At 41.3% G+C, this 24420-nt stretch overlaps 1 long non-coding RNA gene across 1 annotated transcript in view; it reads right to left on the reverse strand.

The window, feature by feature from the left end:
* Positions 1-15820: 15820 nt before the first annotated feature.
* Positions 15821-24420, reverse strand: part of LOC111156603 — a 34817-nt gene continuing 26217 nt past the window's right edge. Inside the window, exon 3 of the long non-coding RNA XR_002641231.1 lies at positions 15821-16883. This is a non-coding gene — a long non-coding RNA (uncharacterized LOC111156603). The remainder of the gene's footprint in view (positions 16884-24420) is intronic.

Here is a 24420-nt window from a genome sequence, read left to right on the forward strand (position 1 = left end):
CTCCAATTCTGTCTCCTGACTTGCTTTTTGGTTTATGTTTAAATCAACAGAAAAACAAGTTTTCTTTAGGAGCTGGCTAAAAAGTTTGTCAGGCCCTTCTTCGTTCACAGACTTTTTATATAACCGGACACATTGCCAGACCTTTCAGACATGTCACTGGGCATAAAGGCTCCTCTGCCGGCCCACAGTGTCAGTTCAGGTGTTTCCCTCAGCTTATTCTAGGCTTGAAGAACTCTGAGCACCTAGAGTCTAGAGCTTTTCTCATCCCAGGTTTCTTGTCCCCAGTGACCTTTAGAAAAGGCTGTATGGACCCTCTAGTCCCTCCCCTCACTTTATAGATGAGCGGTGGAGGACAGGCAGGAAAAGATTGCTCAGGGTCACAGAGTCCTTAGTGACTGCTTCAGTTAACTTGAGTCACCATCATGCTGCATTCCAAACAACTACAAAATCTCAGTGGCCAGCCATCGGAAGACCAGGTTGGCTGGTCTAAGCTGGGCTTGGCTTGGCTTAGCAGCTGTGCTGACCTTGGCTTAGGCTAACTCACAGGTCTGCTCCCCATGTCTCCCATCATCCCACTGGGCCCAGTGAGCTAGCTCAGATATGTTCTTCTCATGTCAGTGGCAGAGGCTGAAGAGCAATTGAGCCCAGCAGAGTAGGCACATTTCAGTTTGCTCTGTGGTGCTGGTTAACATCCTATTGGCCAGAGCCAAGGATTCAAGGGCATTTCAGAGTTTCATGGCAAAGAGTGAGGATGTATCATGTTACTGTGGAGAGAGTAAAGAACTGAAACTGTAATAACAGAACCATAGTTAATTATCAGTTCTCCAGGGGTGCTTGGGTGGCTCTGTGGGTTAAAGCCTCTGCCTTCAGCTCAGGTCATGATCCCAGGGTCCTGGGATCGAGCCCCATGTCAGGCTCAGCGGGGAGCCTGTTTCCCTCCTCCTCTCTCTGCCTGCCTCTCTGCCTACTTGTGATCTCTGTCTGTCAAATAAATAAAATCTTAAAAAAAAAAAAATCAGTTCTCCAGACCACCTGCTCACTGAGTACTCATTTTCCAGAGTGCCTCATGCCTGAACTCCGAGCTGGGGAAGAGCCCACCAGTTGTAATTTTACAGGATTGAGCACTCCACATTCCGTATCAGTATCATCATATATATTGTCAAATAATCAAGCTTGTGTTTCCTACCTCCAGGTTTTGAATGGAACTGACCTGTCTTCTCCACAATATGCCAGGGGAGTAAGCCTGTGTAAGGCATTAAGAAGAATTAATCTAAATACGATCATTCGTTCTGTACAAGTTTGCCTGTCAGCAAGATTTCTGATTGGCTGCCACAGGGAGGAAATGTGCAGAGTCCTATGTGATCTCAAATACAGCTGTTTTTTTTTTTTTATAGGCTCACTTAACTAATGTTCCTGTAACCAAGTACAGCTGTATATGGCCGCCTCAACAAAACAGTACTCGCCCCAGATGCACTCTGGCTCTTGAGAAAGATGCCTTTGTTTCACTGCGTTCTGCATAAAGTCATTATTAGCTCTATGACCAGACAAACTATTAAAGCTTTTTCACTTACTGTGTGACACTTCAATTGTAATTTTAATTTCTTTGCGTTACACTAACTGCATTTTTAGTGTGTATGTGTAACATGAAATCAGTTGAAGTCTAGCTTCTGGTATTAAAAGAATTGCTAGCTGTGACAATTCTAATGTAAATCTAATTGCCAGCCCTTTCTCTGGAGGTTAGAGGATTAATAAAAACTGCCTGGCATATTTCACAACATTTTAGTTCCTTTATGTGTGTTTGAAATGAGAACAGTGTGATTCTTGTCAGTTTACTTTTATTATGGTACTTTTGTTTATTTCATCTAGAGAAATTGAGAAGAAGCATCCACTAGAATATCACATGGCTTCTTGGAATACATTATAAATTGCTACTGGCTAATAGTATATGAAAACATGTAGACTCAGAATACAAAAAGATGTAGGAGTGAATGGGTCTGCCACTTCTCCCTGTACCCATCCAATGTACTGTACCCTGTACCCATCCAAGGCTGAAGTGCATATGGTGTTGTAAATGACTGGGCGGTCTTATGAGTATCATATTGGAGTAGTATATGCTGCAGAATAACACTGGGCACTTTTTTTTTTTTTTGCCTTTAAGTAAAAGGGATCTGAAATGAAACTTTATTTCAGATATTGATCAGCCTCATAAACTTGAAGCTAAGTAGAGGTATTCTCATTACATAAAGTAATTGTAATTGGTTGGTTGCAAAACTCAATTGTACTATAAACTCTGAGAATTCAGATTTGCAGTCACTGCAAATGTTAGTCATTCTTTCACGCAGTATGTTGTAGAGACATAGAGCACTCACTGGTCGGGAGAAGGATTCCTGGCCTCTGAGGAAGCCTGAACTCTCCAGCAAGTGGGCTGACAACTCAGAAACTTCACGCTCCGTCCTCAGTAGGTGCAGGACCCTTGAAGAAATTGAACTTCCTCAAGAGCCGCTGATATTAATGATGTCTTGAGTATCTATTGTGAATCCTGAGCTTGGTAGGCTCCTTAGTGGCATTTGTTTACCTTGTTTAACCTCCCCAAGAAATCAACAACGTACCATTACCCGCTTTCATGGAGGGAAACTAAGGCTTAGAGAGGTTAAGTAACTTCTGAATCTCTTAACCTTCTTGATGCATGAAGAAAAAAAGTATTCTAAACCTAACCCAAACAAAAGACAGTGGATAGACAGCTCCGAAGCTCAAAAGACAGATCAACACTAGAGGTATAAATGAGGAAGGCATCATTTTTATTGGCAGATGTTTTAAAAATACATGGAATCTACCTTCTGGCAAAAGCAAAACTGTGGGGACAGAAAAAGATCAGTGCTTGCCAAGAATTTGGAGGGGGGAGTTGGACAGCAAAGGGGTACGAAGGAAGTTTGAGGAGGTGGAAATATTTTTCTTGATTGTGGTGGTGGTAACAGCCTATATGTTTGTCAGAATTCATAGAACTGAACACTAAAATAGGTGGATTTTACTAGATATAAATATCACCTCAGTAAACCTGACTTAAATAAAATCTAGGTGAAGGGTGGGCAAGGCAGAGAGAGGATGTCCTGTGAGAAGAGCTCAGAAGTCTGAGGTAGCTAAACAGATGGGTAGAAGAAGAGCCTGGGCCTGAATACTGAAAGGGAAGAAGAACCAGGATGCTCTGATGTCTGGGACAGCAAGGGAAGACAGTGCTCCTAATAATGAGGAGTGGTTGACACAGAAAGTGCTGCAGAGTCCAAGCAAGATCAGGTCATTGTTTCTGAGCAGGCCAACAGTGACCTTGGGGAGAGCATTTAAAGTGATTTCAGATGAGAAATCTATTAACATTCAAATCGGTGTTCCCTAGGGGCGTCTGGTGGCTCAGTCCTTATGCAGACAGTAGGCACCTTCCAGCTCAGGTCCTGGTCCTGGGGTGAGGAGTCTGCTTCTCCCTCTTCCCCTGCTTGTGTTCCCCCTCCAGCGCACGTGCGTGCTCGTGCGCGTGCTCTCTCTTTCTCGTAAATAAATAAATAAATAAAATTTTTTTTTTAGTTTTTTTTTTTTAATTTATTTATTTGACACACACAGATCACAAGTAGGCAGAGAGGCAGGCAGAGAGAGAGGGGAAGCAGACTCCCCTGCTAAGCAGAGAGCCTGATGCAAGGCTCAATCCCAGGACCCTGAGATCATGACCCAAGCCGAAGGCAGAGGCCCAACCCACTGAGCCACCCAGGTGCCCCCATAAATAAATCTTAAAAAAAAAAAAATCGGTGTTCCCTATTAGGCATCACTTTCTTGCCCACTTCCTTTCCTCCGTCAATCACACCCCCTCCCCTTCTCTCTCCTTTCAAGATTTTGTCTTTAGTTTTCAGGAGCTTGACAATAATGTGTCTTGACTTTGATTTCTTTGGGTTTATTTCATTTGGGATTTGTTTAACCTCTTGGCCTTTCACCAAATTTGGGAAATTTTTAGCCATTATGTCTTGGAATATTTTTTTTTAATTCCATACTCTTCGAGATCTCCATCTGGGACTTCAGTGACAGAAATGTTGGGTATTTTGTTATTGTTGTTACATGGGTTTCTGATAATTTTTTTTAAAGAAATGAAAACTTTTTGAGAGAGAAGAGAGCATGAGTTGGGGGAGGGGCCCTGGGAGAGGGAGAAGCAGACTCCACACTGAAGCCCACTGTAGGGCTTGATTCCAGGACCCTGGATCATGGCCTGAGCCACAGGCAGATGCTTAACTGACTCAGCCACCCAGGTATCCCCAAGAATGATTTTTTTAAGTTTATTTTATCTCTGTTCAGATTGGTAAGTTCTATTGATCTGTCCTCAAATTTACTGATTCCATCCTCTGTCATCTCCAAACTTTTATTGAGCTCGCTGAATGAATTTTTAAATTTTGGTTATTGTATTTTTCAGCTCTATAATTCCCATTTGGTTCTTCTTTGTAGTTTCTATTTCTTCACTGAAATTTTCTATTTTTTCATTTGTTCAAGAGCATGATTGATTATTTATGGAAGCGTTTTTCTGATGCCTACTTAATTTTTTTTAATATATATATATATTTTTTACTGATGGCTACTTTAAATCTGTGTCAGATAATTCCAGCATCTGATTCATCTTGGTACTACAGTGTGTTGATTGTCTTTTCTCATTCAAGTAATTCTCCTGGTTCTCATCATAGCAAATGACTCAGTTATAACCTGGACATTTTGAATATTATGTTAGAAGACTTTGGATTATATCTATATTCTTTTTGCTGTTAGTCATGGCAGTCACCCTGTTTTGGTTTAGTGCTTAGGTCGTGGCCTACTTTTGTGGGCTGTGGTTCCAGTGACAGTTTAGTTTTCAGAACTCTTCTGATCTGATTTGTGTGCTACTCAGTGTCCACTCTGTAAACCAGGGTACTATTCCTCACTTTAGTTCAGTTCTCAGACTTTTTGGTGAGTTAATGTAAATCAGTTTCGTGTGTGAGTCAGTCACCAAATTCGTGTGCATATTTATAGAATTTCTTTCTGTAGATCTCTGTTCTCTAAGGTTACCCTTCCGTTCTCTAGTTGAAAAAGTGAGGAACACTGCCTCATACTATTCATAAAATCCACTCAGTCTCCACTAATAGCATACTGACAGGGAGGGAAATGCCACCCAGGACATCCAGGTTTCAGGATGGATGGAAGGTGGAAGTCCAGATTCCTCATTCGGTCTCCATCAGCACAACACTGAGGGTGAGGGGAGAGTACCACCCCGGCTCTCTTGCTGCCGCCATGTGAGGGACAGAGATCCAAACTCTCCATTTGGTCTCTCCTGAGACTATACAGGCAGGGACCATTCATTATGTTTGACTGGGGTACAATATTGTCAAAAAGGATTTTGTCCTGCTATGCTGCTCCTTTCTAGGTCCTTTGACTATAGGGAGCAGGTTTTAAGTGTTTTTGTTTTGGTTTGGTTTTAACCCCTATGCCTCTTGGTAGATCCAGTTTCCAGACTTCTCCATCTCCAAATCCAGGTTATATGGGAGATAAGAAGAAAACTCCAGAGAACACATTCTTGTTCAAACACATTGCTATTCAACTACATTCCTATGTAGTTCTTAAATCTTGAAGCCCCTAGAAGTCTTCTTGCTTCTTTCAGCATTTCATAGTCTTCTTATGGTGTTTCTATTATGTCCATGACTTTTAATTAAACTTAGCCAGGAAGAGTACGGAGAACTAAATCTTCTCCCCATTATCCAGAATGAAGAGTCCTCACTTCTTCTTTAGGATGAGAGAAAATAATGTATTGCTAATGTCAGGGTCTAGAAATTGAAGATCTAAAGAGAACAATTGATGGAAGAATCCTGAAAGAAGGAAAAGAGATTGAGAACAGAGGTGAAATGGTTGGTCTTACACACAGAAAAGGAGATTTCATCCACAGAGACTGAATTCTTTATCATAAGAGCAGAAAAGGAAATTATAGAATTGTTTCAGGAAGGGGATTTCTAGTGGGTTCGGTGTATGGAAAAGGGTATGAGAGAATTAAAGATGCTAGAGAATAGTTTCTTCCTCCCCATTAGTCTTGGTTGAAAAAGAAAGGTAGTTGATTTCAAAAGGGAATTGACTGGGAGAAAAGAGGGATGTAGGAAACGGATGGCTATAAGATACTGATTAGTACCCCATCCCCCACCAAAGATGTCCACAGTCTAATCCCCAAAACCTGTGAATATGTTATCTTACATGGTAAAAAGGGATTTCATAGTTGCTATTAAATTAAGTATTTTGAGATGGGGAAATTATCCTAAATTACCTGGATGTGCCCGATATAATTAGAAGGGTCCCTGTAAGAGGGAGGCAGGAAGTTCAGAGACTGAAAAGCAGATGTGTTGAAGGAAGAAGTGGGTGAAATGATCTGCTTTGAAGACAGAGACAGAAGCCAGAAGCCAAAGAATGTAGATGGCTAGTAGGAGGTGGAAAAGGCAAAATAGATTCTCCCCTAAAGCCTCTGTAAGGAACCAACCCTGTTGACACCTTAATTTTAGCCCAGTGAAACATGTCAGATTTCTGGCCTCCAGAAAGTTAAAAAAATTCACGGTGGTGCTGTAAGCCTCTAAGTTTGTGTAGTATGTTGCAGTATCAATGTGAAACAAAGACAACTGTTAAACTGCAGGGCAGAGGATGAAAGGACGAGAGGAGGTTTTCAAGATCAGAACCAATGGTCAGAGGAAGAGGGGTTCATTGATAATTTCTACATTTGAGTGTTGATAAAGTTCAGGGTATGGTCATGAGAATGGAGTGGAGCTGAAGGTCATTTCACTGAATAAGCTTTTTCTTTTAACTATTTAATTTTTTTAAAAATTGATAGTACATATAGCATAAAATTCACCCTTTTAAAATGTACAATCTAGTGTGTTTTAGTATATTTTGCAGCCATCACTACTCCCTAATTACAGAATTACTTAGTTTTAATTAAACGGTTTTCATTCTGTCTTCATATATTATGGTGTTTTAAAGAACATTTCTGAAACTGAGAGGCATAAAGAGAATATTTTCATGGGACGACATTTTGAGTATGAAGGGTTCTTCTGGACATATTATTTAATATACTCACCCATTTGAGAAGACTATACACACTTGACCAAATGAAGACTTGAGAGATTGGTTTGCTCAGGTTTGCAAGTGTGGTGGTGATCATGGTGGGTCTTCTTCGTGGAAGACATATTGGTAACAAAGGCATGGTGGGGAGGCACATCCTGGCCACAGAGCTGCCCTTGAAGGTAGAGCCCAGGAAACTGTGGGGAAGTGTGGCCTTCGGCTCCAACAGCTACTGGGAATACTAGAGCACAGCCCTTTTGTAACAGGTCCTTGGAGAACGATCAATCCCTGGCCCCACACTCACTGATGGGACTTTCACACCCCAGCATGTCCTCAGGCCCTCCATAGAGGTCAGTTCTCTCAGTTCACGGCAACTTGGCCCCTTGCAGGAATATTATGGATGATCTCATTACCCCTTCCCTCCCAGGGCCCTTTCTTCTCCTGGTGGCTGTTCTTTGGCTCCCAGAAGATTCTTTTTTATAACTCCTAAATCATTTAGTAGGAAACTTGACCTGACCTGACCTGAACTGCTAGGAGTCTCTTTATATTCTTTATTTCACTTAATATGAACATTCAAACATACCACTATAGGATAGTCATGTTGGGTGTTAGGTAATATGGGATATTAGGTATAAAATTGCCTTTCTTAAAATACTGAAAACTCTGAACTCACACAAAATAAATCTAGCCCTGTGGATTTGGGATGAAGATGTGGACCTCTTATTTTACACCCACTGTTCATCCCTGCTATATAAGCCCCTATTCATCTCCATATTCCCTGAGATCCCCTGCACATAACACCCTCACTAAGCTTGGTTGAATGCCAGCCACTTGCTTGGTTGAATGCCACTCACTTATGCTGTCACTGCACTGGGGACTGATGGCATTTGTCTTAGGTTTGGATAGTAAGTTAACCTTACCAGGCTTGAAAGTCTCAGCACTACTCACCAGGGGTAGACATTCTGCCAACTGAAGTTAACTGTGAACACAACACGGCCCTGAGGAGGGAAATGGTGGCACTGAGCCATTCTGGTGGCTACCAATGGAAAGGGCCTGGTATCACCAGAGGGTGGGAAGGCTCATTCTCAGAGGCTGACTCATACTACTTAGACAGGCTGCCAATTGCTTCCCTGACTCTAGAGAGCAGGTTCTTCCTTAGGTCAGAAAAAGCCATGGGCTAGGCTACCTAGGTAGGGAGAAATGCTTCTTGTTTGCCCAGAAACAGAGATTTGGACTTTGGGGGTGGGGGAGGGAGGGCACGCGATTCTCTGACGCCTTTAAAAGCTGAAAATTGAAATGTCTGCCTAGTCCACAGAATGCCCTGCCTCAAAGCTTTGAGACCACCCCCTGCAGGCTCTCACTCTGTAACTCCAGTGTGATATGATTATGAAGCTATTTATTTAATGCCTCCTCCCATCAAAGCCAGAATGAGAAAAAAGGACGCACAATAATTTCTGCATATTTTGATAACAAAGGAAATGGTTGTTGATGATAATAAAAATTGCTGCTCACAAATTTGCACCCTTTGTTGCCGTTTATAAAAGAGACCTTGTAGCACAAGCTCATTAGTAGCTGAACTCTATTTTGTCAAAGGAAATGGAGTCAAGAGAGATTATGTTTCATCTTTAATATGGCTGTTCAACAATGCCATTATCCTGAATTTCAGATTAATTTAATTGAACCTTAATGAACAAAATTAGTTGTTTTACACAATTAGAATCCCATTTCGATGGGTTAGAAAATGAATAGAATGGGAAATGTGGTTGACTTGATTTTCCTCAAGACTGATTCTCTAGGCCATTTTCTGCCTCTACATTTTATCCCTCCATTGAATAAGAGACTAATATTTTTGTAATTTAATAAGACCTTTGAGTTGCCAATTTATCCCCCCAGACAACACAAAAAATCTGTGACCTTCAAGGAGGTGGAGTTGGCGGGGGAAGGTGAGGACAAGGAGCCAAAGGGAATTGGCCAGTGGGAATCAGTTACAAAGAATTAAGATAGAAACACTCTCCCAGCCCAGTGTGGCCTACCTCCTTACACACCTGACCTCCCTCCCTCCCTCTTTGAGATGAAAAAGTGGATATTGAGCAGCATCTAACAAAAAGTAAGGAGGGATGGGCTTTACAGTCATGCAGATTTGAGTGCAAAGCTCCCCTTTACCACTAATAACTTTGTGACTTGGTGTTTGTCTCTTCACAGTTGACCTCAGTTTCTCCATCAGTACAATAGGCATAATAATACCTATTTTTTGACAGTGATGTTAAGCATTCAGTGAGAGAATATGTATCAAGTAATCAACATATTGGCCAGTTTAATAAGTGGGCGCTGCCAACTGTTCCTAGTCTTTATCATCACCACCATCACCATTCTCATGGTCTGCATCTTCATCTTCATTCTTACAACCTCGGAGTCCTTGCTTTATGTGCTGAAAACTACATAGTCCACCTAACTTAGGTTAGTGTTTCTGGTCAATGATAAGCTTTTCCAAGTTTTATCTTACTCAACTGGTAAGAAGAGGTAAGATGAGAAAACCAGTTTTCTTAGGTGTTTGGGAGGCTTGGCCCTAATCTTGGAAAGAGCAGGAGGAGTTGGTAACTTGATGTGGGGGAAGGGCATGGTCACATGAAATTCCTGCAGAGAGTCACAAAACACTGCTATCAATTCCCCTATCTGTGATGTGAAGGAATTAGGCTACTCCTATGGACCTCCAGCTCTAAAGAGCTTACGATTCTGCAACTACTGCCATCTTTCCTGCTTAATGGACGCATTCCAGTGAGCCAGCCCTTGCCAAGAAAACTCTTCTGCTTGCATCAGGATTGCTGAAGCTTCCTGTGGAATGTTCCCTACCAGTGTGAGTATTGACTCAGTGCTCTGGAATGTGGTTTCCTGAGACACAGCTGAGGTGAGGATGATAACCAGAGGGATTTGGCACAGTCTTAGTAAACATCACCTTCCCTGTACAACACAGCATTGACCAAGGTGAGGCAATAGAACATCAAAAGAATCATTCTTGTTCACCTTGGTCTCATCAGCCTGAATTGTTAAATGGGTTTTCAGTGAAAATCTAAAAAACAGCATACTTATGTCTTAAGTATAAAATGCTATTGCAATATTCCAGACTCCTATCAAGTGCTTCCCAATTACTTCTGAGAGTCCTCAAGGAGCATCTTGATGTGCTCATAAATAAATCCTCTTGGTTTCTACCTGGTAACTGCCATTTTCCTGTGTTTTCCAATATGACTTCAAGAATGTTAGCATGCTCAGCTGTCACTGCCCTCCAGGATGAGGGAGAGGAACTTTTTTCTGTGTCCTGTTGATAATGCTGAAGCTACCCCCACATTATGCCCAGAAATCAGTGTGAGTGATACTACTGTTGTAACCTCTGAGATGTAGTGAGGTTATACTGGGACCCCACTGCTGCCTGAGGTTGGGAGTTGTAGAGCCAGGACAGCCACCACCATTATAAGCTGAGGTTGACACCCAGTGACATCACTCTGCTAGCCCTGACACTTCGCTGAAGCAGAAAGATTTGTCATCCTGTCCTGGTGTCTCCTGTGTCTGTGCTCATCTCATAGTGCAACTTCATATGCTTAACCTGTCAAGGAGACTGAGTTGTGTACACTGCCTTTTTTGGGTATTGTTTCTTATAGTCCTTGCTTTTGTGAGGGGTTAGGGCTCCTAACCTATGAATGCTGGGAGCTCTTAAAAATGTGAAGAGCGCCTGGGTGGCTCAGTGGGTTAAGCCGCTGCCTTCGGCTCAGGTCATGATCTCAGGGTCCTGGGATCGAGTCCCGCATCGGGCTCTCTGCTCGGCAGGGAGCCTGCTTCCCTCTCTCTCTCTCTCTCTCTGCCTGCCTCTCTGTCTACTTGTGATCTCCCTCTGTCAAATAAATAAATAAAATCTTAAAAAAAAATGTGAAGAGCAAAGATCCACTCAGATTACTTCAGTTGTGATGGTTTTATTGCAGAGTTAAGAGAATGCAAAACACAGCCAAGAATCTGGGCCTCATGGATACGAACATGGCTGGGAACGAGAGAGTTCTTGGGATCTCTTTATTCCAATGGGCCCTCACCCTGAATTCATTGCTCTTTAATTTTTTCTATCATCCACAACCACATCCTCACACTTCCTTCTAAGGCCTCTGCTGCCACATAGCTTTTGCTGCTGGCCTTCACCATTTGATTTTTTTAGCTTCTCTTCCCAGTACCACTGATTCTCCAAATGTCCAGGCCAAAATCATTAGTAGAAATAAATTTGAAGAGGACATGAATTTTGGTCTCTTTTGTTTATTGATATAGTCACAGAACTTAAAAGACTGGCTCTACCACAAAAAAATGTGTAGTCTAGGGGCAAGTTAGTTAGGCTTTCTCTGCACTGAGGGTATTTTTTTTTTTAACCTTCAAAAATAGGCATGTTAATAGCAGCTAATTTGCAGGGTTGTTAGGAGAATTAAATAAATTAATATTTATAAAATTTAAGTGTCTTGCACAGAATACATTCAGTGGAAGCATTTATTCAATACAATTTAAAGATGAAACATCAGGATGCTTGGCTGCCTCAGTCAGTGGAGCATGAGACTCTTGATCTCAGGATTGTAAATTCGAACCCCACACTGAGTGTAAGGATTACATAAAATCTTTTTAAAAAATCCAATAAAATGTCTACACATAGTTGGTACTCAAAAAATATTTGTTGCCTTGATTAAATAAGTTTCTTGAAGAATCAGACTGGCTTAATTGCTCCTTCCCTATTTGAGAGCTCTTGTACCAGTCTTCCTCACATTCTCCTTTAAACCTAACTCAGGTTAGGTTTCCACTCCAGGCCATTTGCTTGACTAGAAGTTTGAGGTTTTGTGTTACAAGCAAAAGTGACTTATGTAGAAGAAACTTCTTAAAAGAGGTCTCTGCACTTGTAGGTACTCTGGATCATGCCTGTCTGATCTGGTGAGGACCTCACACAACACTTGGTCATCTCTATCCTCCACTGGCTGAGTTATTGTTTACAAATTCATGTATCAGCTCCTTCCTTAGGGCAGTTCTTTCCCAGAAGGGCTCTTGTCTCTCGTGCTAAAATGTGTGTGCTGGTCTCTCCCATTGGCCTGCCAAATGGCTCAGTCTTCTTTTATTCTCAGTGGTAAATAAAATGCTGGGGCTCTTGCTATACAGCTCTCTTCTCTTTCTCCCTGTCTATTCATTGAACTTCTTCAGCTGAGGGACCTTCAGGTTCTAGAAAAGAGGCCTTTTCCACTGTGCACTACTGTGCATTCATATATATATAGACCTGCATTATGATGCCAAGATGCTCCCTTTTTAACCTAAAGGTATTTGTGGTTTATTTTTCTGCTAGAAGGCCACCTGAGAGCCAGGAATAACATTTCTGGGGCCACCAATCAGATAATGAATACAACTGCTTATTATTCTCTCCCTCTGGCTCCTAAGTGAGCTAAATTCCACAGGAGGTCCTAAGTTATCTGGGAGGAAGTTTTTCAATTTAATTTTTTCAGGAAGTTAAGTCCCTGAAGTCCCACAAGCTGAAATGGAGCAGCCGAGGGAAATGGCAAGGGAGTCTCCATGATGTGAGTGGGCAGCCAGGTAATGAGGACAGAAGTGAGCTCTGTCAAGGGCCATAGGGAGGAGCAGAAAGGAGGAAACTATTAGTTTAGACTGTGGCATGCTGGGATGGCTGCTGTCTAGACAGTTAAATTGTTACATTCCAGGAACTGGCATTTGATTATCCCCAACTTGAAGACGGGGGACAACTCTGGACCACTTCCAGGCCCTTCAGGGCAGTGGTTTTCAATAAAGCTACATGCCAGTGTCATCTAGGGAGCTATTTAAAACATCTAGATTCTTGGTCCACACTCCAGACTTTATAAATCAGAATCTCTTGGAGTTAGGGCCCAAAAATCTTACGACGATTTACTCTTCCACAGTTGGTACCAATGCAGACCATTCTGGGCCAGTCTGGGGACTATGTGAGAGATGGATGCAATCCTATTGGGTTGTACACCATCCTGGGTCAGTTATAAAAGCAGAAATTTACCACTTGGAGAAAATACAGACCTAAAGAAAAGCATTAGATTTGGCATTTTAAGGCCTGTGTTGGAGTCTCATCTCTGCCACTAACCTGGACTCTTCTGGATAAGTCATTTGATATCTACGAGTTTCGTTTTCCTCTTTTGTAAAATGGGAATAGTAACACCTGCCTTGTCTACTTCTTAGAGTTGTTTCAGGGATCAAAGAGGATAAATACAGGGAAATGCTTTGAGAACTGGAAAATAATATTCAAATATATGATGTAGAACTCTAGAGTAATGCTATTTGTGCTCTCTTAATGAACTTGTGACAAATCTTATGAAACAAATACCACTGTATATTACTTCCTCTCATTCTGCCCCACGTACAAAAAGTGCACAAGCAAGACACATTTATTTAAACTCTTTACACTATGTTTATTTGGCCCTATCAACAAAAAGCAATTATCAGCCAAGATATGGAAAAACCTAAGTTTCCATCAATAGTTGAATATGTGCAATGTATATTCAATGGAATATTATTTATCCACGAGAAAGAAGAAATGTTTGCCATTTGCAACAACATAGGTGAAACTGAAAGGCATTACTCTAAGTGAAATAAACCAGGTAGAGAAATAAACTAGGTAGTGAAATAAACCAGGTAGATACTGTATAGTATCACTTATATGTGAAATAAATTAAAAAAAAAGAGTAAAACTCCTAGAAACAGAGTGATAGCTTGGGTGTGGGGGAAATAGGGAAAGGTTGGTTAAAAGATTAAAAACTTTAGCTACAAGATGAATAAGTTTTGAGGATCTAATATAAAATGTGATCATAATTCTAAAAATGTGTTAAATCATGGAAATTTGTTAAGAGAACAGAACTTAAATGTCCTTAACCAAAAAATAAAAAATAGAAAGATAAATATGTGAGGTGATGGATGAGTTAATTAAGTAAATGGTAAGGATCCACTCACAATACATATGTATATCAAATCACAGGATGGACATTTTAATTATCTTACAATTTTCGTTGTCAGTTATACCACAATAAAGTTGAGGGCTGGGATGTGGGGTAGAGGGTTGGATTGGGGAAATAGTTGCTTGATTCCCAGATGAAGATGGGAGAAATGAGTACATGCATTTATTCTCTTCCCTATTCTTAAGCTTACTTAGTAAAGTTATAATAAATTGACTTTTAATAATATAAAAATACAAAGACCTAGAAATGAGAGAGAAGACAGTGTTTTAAAAAATGAAAGCTAGATAGCCATAGGATGGAAAAAGATTTGGTAGACTTGAGGAAGTTGAGTCCTAAATTGGCAGTGGCAGAAAGCCACGGAATAATGCCACTTAAACACACAGAACCTTCCTGTCCCTGCAAGGCTCAGGAATTAGTGATTCTGTATACATCTAAAAATGGCCATGAGGGTAGGGTTGAAAATAAAAAAAGTTGTTGAAAGATTATTTAAATACAAATGAAGAAACAATGCAGTGGACACCCCAATATTTTCCCCCAAAGGCTTCAGAATTAGTGATTCCATTTTTCTGGAAGTGGGGGTGAAGACAGAACTGGAAACGGGAAAATTGTTCAGCGATTATTTAAGGACACCTTTTCCAATCCCTTGTATCAGGAGGACTGCATTTTTTTGCCCCAAGAGAAGACTGAAGGTATGATTTCTGCAAAATATAAGACAGAGACCTGGGCTAGAGAATGACAGGCACAACTGAGAGTAGAACCATGTTGGAAACAAGAATATTAAATGAAGGATCACAGATTAACTGAGACTCTGCTTTCTTCCCTTACTTAGTTTTCAATGTACTGGCAACTAAGCTTATAGTCTATAGGCAGGAGAATGGAATCTAGCCCAAAAGAAAACATCTGAATATTCTGACAATAGAAAAGTCCCTGACAAAATGGCCAAGACATTTACCCAACAGAAAAGTCCAGAGTTGCCAATCCCTTCCGAGGTGCACTGAGCTTCTATCTCACCTGTATGTGTGTGAGGGATCACTAGAGCATCTAATATGAAAATCATAGACAAAACAAAACCAACAAGAAAACTAGTTTGAGAAAATTAATTGTACTTAGAGAAACTTAAAAACAAACAAAAAAACCCTTTAAACCTACCTACTATTAAGAGCTTCAGGAAAACAAGAACAAGACACTACAAAAAGAAACATTCAGAGAATCTATGAGTACTTGAAAATTGGTATAAAGTTAAGTGAATCTCTAAAAACCAAAACAATGTAAAAGCTAAGAGAAAAGGCAAACAAAAAGATAATGAACTAGTCCTGGAGGTTGAAGATACAAATTATTGGGGTTCCAGAAAGAGAAAACAGTGAAGAAATCATGAAGGGAATAATTCAAGGAATTCCCCCAAACTTAGAGAGAGAAGTTCTAAAGGGTAAAGATCAACTAAGTTCAGTATTCAGTAATGAAAAAAGAGCCATACAAAAGTCATCATTTTGGAATTTCAGAACATAAGTAGAAAAACTAAGAATTCATGTAAGCTTCCAGACTTTTTAAAAAAAGATTTTATTTATTTATTTTGGAGAGAGAGCATGGGCACACAAGTGTCAGGGAGGGCAGAAGGAAAGAGAGAAGCAGACTCCCTGATGAGGAGGAAGCCCAACATGGGGTCAATCCCAGCACCCTGGGATCATGAACTGAGCTGGAGGCAGACACCTAATGGACTGAGCCGCCCAGGTACCCTAAAGCTTCCAGATTTTATATAAAGAATAAACTCTTAGACTGGCAGGAAACTTCTTGACAATGATGAAATCTAGAGGACGAGAGAATAGAGAGGCAAAATTATTTTCAACCTTGAATTCTATATCCAGCCAAACTATCAATTTAGCTTGAGACATAAAGGTGTTTTCAAGATTTATAAACACCTACGTAATTTATCTCTCATGTGCCATTTTTCATCAAGTTACTGGAGAATGGGGTCTACCAAAATAACAGAGTAAACCAAAATAGAAAGATATGGCTTGCTAGATATTCTTAGTTTACTTCTTCAGTTCTATTTTCTGTCTGTTCTTGGTGCCCCAGGAAACTGATCTACATTACCATACTACATTACCTGGGCTCACTTGCTGGGGGATTTATAAGTGGGTTTGACCACTAGAGATGCTGGCAAGAGATCAGCAGGAAGAAACTGAGGTGATAATATTTATTCCCCATGCTTCCTCTCTGCTGGACCTCAGTTGGTCAGAAGCTGTCTTCCATCTAATACCATGATTCTCTTTGGCTGACCCTTGTACCATGGCTCTTACCAGGTTCAAATATCAGTTTCTTCCCTTTGCTATTATGGCTTTCTACTGCTGCTACATAGATCTTGAGATAAGACCATCTAGATTTGAGCAGTTCAAAAGACTCTGGGAGAGGTTTCATTCAGAAGATGAAAACAATAGGATCCTTAAGGTGCTTGAAGGTATTGAGGAGAGATACACAACTGGAGGACAGATTTGGGTTGAATTAGTATCAGGTACATAAAAAGCAGGCAAATGTAAAACAATACATATATTAAATTCAGGAAAAATAAAAAGTTGGGCTGGAAAGGAAAAGTAATTTTTGCGTATTACATGGCTCAGCTACACGCTTTTATAATCATAATAATGTAACTGAAGGTGATGTAATTAAAATCACAATAGGACTTGGAATAGCGAGGGTGGGGGGGCACGAAATTTCCTGTTGGTTTCTGAGAGCTGGTGGTAGTGGTGGTGCCCAGTGAGATTTATATCCTCATCTTCCTCAGTGGCAAGCCAATACCTAGAAATAAAAACCATATATACCATAATATAAATGGTATAAATAATCTATAAGCACATTATCTAAAGAAATACCAAAAGAATCCATTAAAAGAGGTAAAGATAATTGCCTTTGGGGAAAGAATAATGAAGTAGATAATTGCTGGCTTTATTTTTATTTATTTATTTTTAAACAACAGGCAGACCTATTGCCTCTAAACTATGGTCAGGTATACATTTGATAAAAATAAAACTGATTTTTCTTTTAAAAGGAGGAAAGGCAACTAACTTCACAATTCTCTCTTTTTATCTGAAATACTAGAACTCCCTGAACTCCAACACTGCCTTCCAGAAGAACAGAACTTAAGAACAAAAAAGGTCCAGGAGCAAGGCGGTAGAGAAGATGGGAAAACTTTGTGTGGGGTACCATTCTATTGGGATGGCTAAAAACCTGCCAGTGATGGAGAGAACAGATGGAACCTGCACCCAAGGAAGCTCAAAGTAAAATAATCAAAGAACTCAAGCAGAACAGGCTGAACCATTCTAGACATCAAGAGGTAACCCTAGAGGAAGGAGCCCTGGAATTGTACAGAAAGCCAAGTTCCTTCAGCAGGGCCTCAAATCTGCTGCCAAGCTCCTGGTAGCTAAAAACCAAAACTGGGGCATGAACCGTTACATAATCTTTATGATCAGAGAGAATTATGGAAAGTTCCTCAGGGAAGACGGAAGAGCTTTTCTTAGCAGTAAATTCTAAAGAAATATCTCATGTGGGCTCTTATAGAAGATATGCAGTGATGTAGGGATAATAATGCTGCCACTGGAGCCATCGAGATAAGTTGCCTGTGCTTCCTTTGACAAAAGCCCAAGGCAGAGAGCTTTACAGGGGTGAACGTAGCCTGGATGCAGGGCTTGATCTGAGCGGTGCCCAGGGATGTCTGGTTCTGGGGTTGACTAAGTATCAAAGACAGAGGAATATGTTTAAAATATCTGAGGAGCATGGAGACTGGTATGGACAGCAAATGAAGCAGGTATTGGGAGCAGCTTTACAGCCAGAAAAGTAAAGCAGGAAAGTGAGAGGAGCATCTGCTGGGTGTGACGACAGCCGGGATATATCCGGGCTGCCAGCAAAGATAGTGATCTAAGGTTTAGATAGAAGGATCTCTGCTTCCCCCAAGGATTGGGAAGGAAAAAGAAAAGCCATAGGTAGCTTGGAAGTAGTCATTGAAGGCTTGCGCCTGCTGTTGGGAACAAAGCATGTGGCCCAGAGTCTGATGACTAAGCAGGGGAGGCTTAATTGTGTCCTGTGTCCCTTGTCAGTGTATCATTATATTCAGAGTATTCTAATCTTGGTAGAAAATTTGTTAAGCCTTCGATGTGCTTATTCTTCAAAAGAAATCTTGACAAAATAGGGAGCCTTCTGGATTCACTAACCTTAAATGTGCTGTAGAAGCTAAAAGGAAGACAAGTTGTATTCCACTTAGGAAGTTGGAGAGACTTCCTGGAGGAGGTGGCTTTAGGATTTAGGCTTGATTGATGTGGAGGACGTTGGAGCTAGTGGCAACATTGACAGCCAAGAACTCAGGGACAGGATAGATAACAGTGGGGAAGTGGTTAGGTGTGGCCAGGTGTCTGTTGTTGGAAGAGAGTTGAGAGATGAAGACTGAAGGCAAGATCAGAATTTGCTTTGGAGGGTCTTAAATTCCAGGACAGAAGAACAGCAGTCATCAGTGGCTGGTGTCTGCTCTCACGGACAATGGTAGGGGTACAGATCCAAAAGTGGGATGTTAGTGGTTGTATATGAGTGTTAAGAATGTCACTTCTCTCCCCTGTGTCTGTTGCCTAAGTATCATTTTCAATGTCCCCAGAGCCAGACTGTAATTTCCTTAACAACTGCTGACATTACTTGAACTCCTATTATGAATCCAGGCACTGTACTGGGTGCCTTACATTTCTTATCTTAAGTCAGTGAAATAAGTACTGTTTTAGGATAATTTTATAGCAAGTGAAGGCTAGTGAAAGTTGGTCACATAGCTAGTAATTTTTTTGTTCAAGGTCACATAGCTAGTAATGATGGAATCAGATTTAGAATCCAGCCCCATGCATTCTGTTCATTAGCAGTTACTGCCCTTCTTGAAGTGAAGAAGCCCCTAAAGCCTTACTGAACCCAAAGATCAGTGCAGAGCAAGTGCTCAGAAGATGGACCCTGACTGCCAGAGTGTGATGCTAGGGAAGACCAGGCTGACTCAGGCAAGGGGTACTTCATCCCGGGGGATAGGCTGGGGCACAGTTGCTAAGGATAGGAGCAACTCATGTCTCCTAGCTTGTTTTTCCTGCCCACTCTCAAGCTCAGGAAACTCAACTAGGAAGGACCCTTTGAGGTCCTACTTCTGGGGACAGGGTCCAGAGGGCAGACGGGTATCTGCCTGCCCTATTTACTAGGTCTCAGGAAACGGTCCCTAACCCTGCTCTTGGCTTCTAGATATCCAGTTAGAGCAGGGACTGAGCCAAGCTAGTATTCTTTAACTCTTGAGGGTACTGCTTTTGGAGGCTGTGACCTCTGCAGCTCTAAGGAGATGCCAGCTGAGGTCTGTGGCATGGCCAAAGGTATCTATCTGCAGAGACATTAGCTCTGAGATGTTCTGCCCTCATTTGCTGGGTCAAGGTAGGGGTGGGAGGTAGTGATGTGGTCTCCTCATGTTAAATCCTACTCCCTCACAGGGGTCTGGAGACAGGGCCACTCTTACCAGCCAGGAAGCAGGCAATTAGACAGGCTTTCTCCCCATCTCCATCATAGTGTCTAAAATTTCATTACTAGAAACCTATATACTTTCTGCCTCTGGAGTGTCCTATTAAAATTCAGATCCCCCTGGCAAAGACTATATTTTAAGTACCTATTACCTGACTTCTCAGCTAGGAATGTTTGAGTGAGATAATTATGGGACACCTAGAGTCAGAACGTTAAGAGGATAGGATGGGGGTGGGCTGGAGGAAAAGGGCTGCTAACAGCAACAGAAATGGAAGAGGGACATTGTATGAAGAATTTCCAGGCACTTAGGGATACCTCTGTATAACCACACCAGTAAGGACAGGTTCTAAAATTTAAGTGAAACAAAATACATTAATCAAAAAAGTTATCAAGCCAGAAATAGGTAGGGAATTCATTCACCCATTCATTCATCCTTAAAAACTATGACAAGGACTTATTTTGTGCCTGATATTGGGCAGGAGTATAAGAGTTACTTAGGTGATTGAGATATGATCCCTTCCTTCTGTGAGTTTCTAGTCTGGTGGAAGAAGAGATAAGATATATGAAAAACAACCACCAAACAAGATGGTAAGTGTTACGGCTCATAAGACAAGAACAGATATAGTGCTCTAGGAGTTCTGATGTGGGGAAGGCTAATGACACTGAAAAAACCTTCTTGGAGGAAGTAACAAATGAATCAGGCCTTAAAGAATGTGTAGGATCCCAGCAGATGGAACCAAGAAGGACATGAAGAAAGGAAAGGAGACAGGAAATTGGAGGGTACATTAGGGGACTAGGAAGTGGCCTGTGTAGCTTCACAGAGCTTATGAAGGAAAGATTGGGGATAAAGCTGGAAGGGCTCTGGCCTTGACTTGAAAGAGCCCCTGAGGCTTTGGCTCAGAGTGGACTTGGATCCCAGGAGGGAGGTTCCTTTGCTGTTATGTCTGGGAAAGCCTGGGAAAGACTGGTGATGGGGGCAGGGAGAGGGAGGTTGTGAGACACATGCAGTGAAAAGGGAGGAGAAGGGTATGCTTGGAGTCAGACAGGCCAGAGAGGAATTCTTAGCTTGTCTTTTTGCTTTGCTGAGAAATTCAGAGCAAGCTATTAGGTTTTCCCTGCCTTCACATATTCCATCTCTAAAACTCAGTTTCTTAAAGGAAAATATTTCATACAACTAGGCCTAAAAATGTTTTCAAAACTTCTGGGGCTAGAGGCTATGGCCTCATGGCACTTTCCAAATTTTTTAGCACTTGTGAATTCCAGAGGGGAGAGAAGCAGTGTCTGTTTCAACTCTCCTGTGTCCTACCTGCCGCAGAATGGGCACATCCCTCTGGCTGGTGGAAGCTGAGGGTGATGGAAATGACAAGATTAGTAGGGGACCAAGTAATTCTTGCCATCCATGCACTGGATCTTGAATGTAGAGCAGAGTTCCAGTCTCAGAGGTGGGATTGTGCCTGGGCAGGGATGCTACACATTGAGAACTGATTTGGGGTGACCTGCAGTCAGCACACAGTCAGAGTACTGGAGATCAGGAGGCATGTCATCGTTTCTAACAGTGAAAAATTGGAAACAACATACATGTCCAAGAAGAGGGGATTGATAAAATGAATTATGGGGGGCGCCTGGGTGGCTCAGTGGGTTAAGCAGCTGCCTTCGGCTCATGTCATGATCTCGGGGTCATGGGATCGAGTCCTGCATTGGGTTCTCTGCTGGGCAGGGAGCCTGCTTCACTCTCTCTCTCTCTCTCTCTCTCTCTCTGCCTGCCTCTCTGCCTACTTGTGATCTCTGCCTGTCAAATAAATTTTAAAAATAAATAAATAAATAAATAATGGAAGAGGCATTCTCTGAAATATGATAAGTCCATGGTACTGATCTAAGTTTATTTGTGAAGTAGTATCATTATAATACAGCCAATTACAAATTTCAGCCTATTACAAATTTTTGTATGTTACCCTCTTTTACAATTAATAAATGTCCATTATCCTAGCAAAGACCTATCACTCTGCTTGTGCACAAAATTCTATTCATTCATCATCCGGGGCATAGGTCCAGTTGTTATCTCCTCTTTCCTTCATTATTATCCCTTCCCTCTACTGGATTATAACCATCACCTCAAAAACCTACCATACTATTACTCATCCAAAAGCTAAAATAAAATGTACAACCTTTCTTGACTTCCCCATATCCTACCCATTACCTTGTCATCTCTCTGCTTCCTCTCATTGCAAAACTTTTTGAAACAATTGTTTATATTTGCCTCTACTTCCTTCCACTCATTCTTTCTTAAGTTCACTCAGATCATGTTGTTCTCCTATTGTTCCACCAAAACTATTTGGTGCTACTTTGTCAGTCAAATGTTCAGTCTTATTTAACCTCATCCTATTTAACCTTTCAGCAGCCTGTTACAGCTGATCATACCGGCTTATAACACTTTTCTTACTTGCTTTCTGGGACAGGAGACCCTGCTGGCTTTCCCCTTACTTCTGTGGCCTCTTAGACGATTTTGCAGATTCTCCTAATTTTCCTTACTTTTTAATGTTCCTTTACTCTAGGGTTCAGCTCCCAGGTCTCTTTGTTTTTTTTCTGTACTCTCTGTAGGGAATCTCATTCAGGTGTAGGGTTTTAAACATCATGTACACACTGTAAATTTCAGAATGATATCTCCAGTTTCAACATATATCTGCTTGCATGCTTAATAGGCATCTGAGACTTGGTTCTTCCAAGTGGAACTTGTGGCTTTCCCCACTTCATATGCTCCATAGTGCCCACAACTCCTAAAGTTCCCCCTCTACCCATTTAGGTCATCTTGACCCCCGGGTTTCTCTCACATTTCACAGCAAAGTATCAGCAAATCTTGATGGTACTATCCAAAAATCTGCTCTGCCAGCAACATCTTAAAACTTCCTGAATCTGACTCCTTCTCATCACTACACAGCTTTCACTGGATCTCTGCTACCCATATCATTATCTTTCTAGTTCTATCTGGTCTCACTGCCTGTTTTCTCTACAAAGCAGCCAGAACTGTCCTTTTGAGACCTCCATCCCTTCTTATAATGCTCTGTGGCTTCCATCAGACAAAATAAAACCCCAAACACTAACCATGCCCAAAGGCCCTGGGATCTGACCTTTTTTCCCACCCTTTCCCTCTGGATCACTACTCTCCACCTATGGCAGCCTCTTCGCTCTTCCTTGATGATGCCCAGAACATTCCTGTCTCCTGTTATTATCTATTGTGTATAGTATAGGAGTTGTGTCCAGCTTCTATGAAAGTCATTCACATTAGCTGTAGTGTGATTTGTACCCCTGGAAGTCTCAGTGCACAACCTGCATAGCTGTATATGGCATATATTTATTTATTTTCTGATTCCCCCACTAGAACATAAGCTCCTTCAGGAGGGAGATTTTGCATACCCCAGCATGTAGAACAGGACCTACAACAGGACCTCGGAGATGCTCAAAAATTATTTGATATATGAACTAATATCTGTCTATGTGGATGCATAGGAAGGAAAAAGAATAGATAGTGATTATATCTGACCAATGAAATTACATGTAATTTTTCACTGTCTTCTTCATCCTTTCCTTAGGACAAGGATATTTTAATAAGAATATATTATTTTTATAAAGGTGCAATTATTTTGGAGTTAGATAAACCTGAGGTTGAATTCTTTACTTGTTGAGTAACCTTGGGCAAACTTATTACCATCTCTGTGTCTCTTTAAAATGGAGATACTATCTTGTTTATTGGGCCATTATGAAGATTAAATAAAATATATACATCAAAGCTTGGCACAGCAGCTGCCTCAGTAAATAGTACTCTCTCCTCCTTTTAATTATTATTGTTTTTATTATTCTTCTTGGGGAGAGATCATTGAGATGTAAATAAAGTCTCTAAGCCTTGAAGAACAAACTGGTCTATGTTCAACTGCAGTTGTCTTTCCCTGATGGCCAGTGAGAGGGAATAACTGGGCTGGACTGATGCCCAAGACAGTGCAATGTGGTGAATTAATAAAGAGAAGCCAGGGGCGCCTGGGTGGCTCAGTGGGTTAAAGCCTCTGTCTTCGGCTCAGGTCATGATCCCAGGGTCCTGGGATCGAGCCCCGCGTTGGGCTCTCTGCTCAGCGGGGAGCCTGCTTCCCCTCTCTGTCTCTGCTTGCCTCTCTGCCTGCTTGTAATCTCTGCCTGTCAAATAAAATAAATTAAAAAAATCTTAAAAAAAATAAATAAAGAGAAGCCAGGTTAGTGGCTTCTTAATGAAGACCCATCTTAATGAAGATCCATCATTAATAGGACTTTAAGTCTTTTAAGGCTTCTGTACCCCTATCTGTGTTCTTGTGGATTATAGCAGGAAAATGGGCTGGAAAGTGGGCAGGAAGAGAAGGGAGGGAGCCTCTCCTTTATTCTCCACTGGCCTTGTAATAGAGGAAATCTATGTAAAAGAACAATGAGGCTCTGGGAGCAATCAGTGAGAGCACTAGGATCTGCTGGAGGGAAGAAAAGCTGCAGTGAGCTTACCAGAAGCCCGATGTGCCCACCTTGGGCCAAGTGCCAGTACCAGGAGCACTCTTTTGCCTTGGCCCAGAGACTTGGGGGGACACAAATTCTAATCTCATTATGCCATCCTTGAGCTCAAACAGCAAAGGGTGATTTGCTAGTCATAGATTTATGGTGATAGTTATCTTGGTCAAAACTCATGTTCACGTCAATCACAACGATGTACTTCATGGTTCACCTACTGGCTTTCTAGAGAGCCCACCAGAAAATATTTTTTATTTTTTTATTTTTTTTTATTTATTTACTTGACAGAGATCAC

Source organism: Enhydra lutris, unplaced genomic scaffold, assembly GCF_002288905.1.
Source record: "Enhydra lutris kenyoni isolate GAN:26980312 unplaced genomic scaffold, ASM228890v2 scaffoldscaffold47, whole genome shotgun sequence".
Classification (NCBI taxonomy): domain Eukaryota; kingdom Metazoa; phylum Chordata; class Mammalia; order Carnivora; family Mustelidae; genus Enhydra; species Enhydra lutris.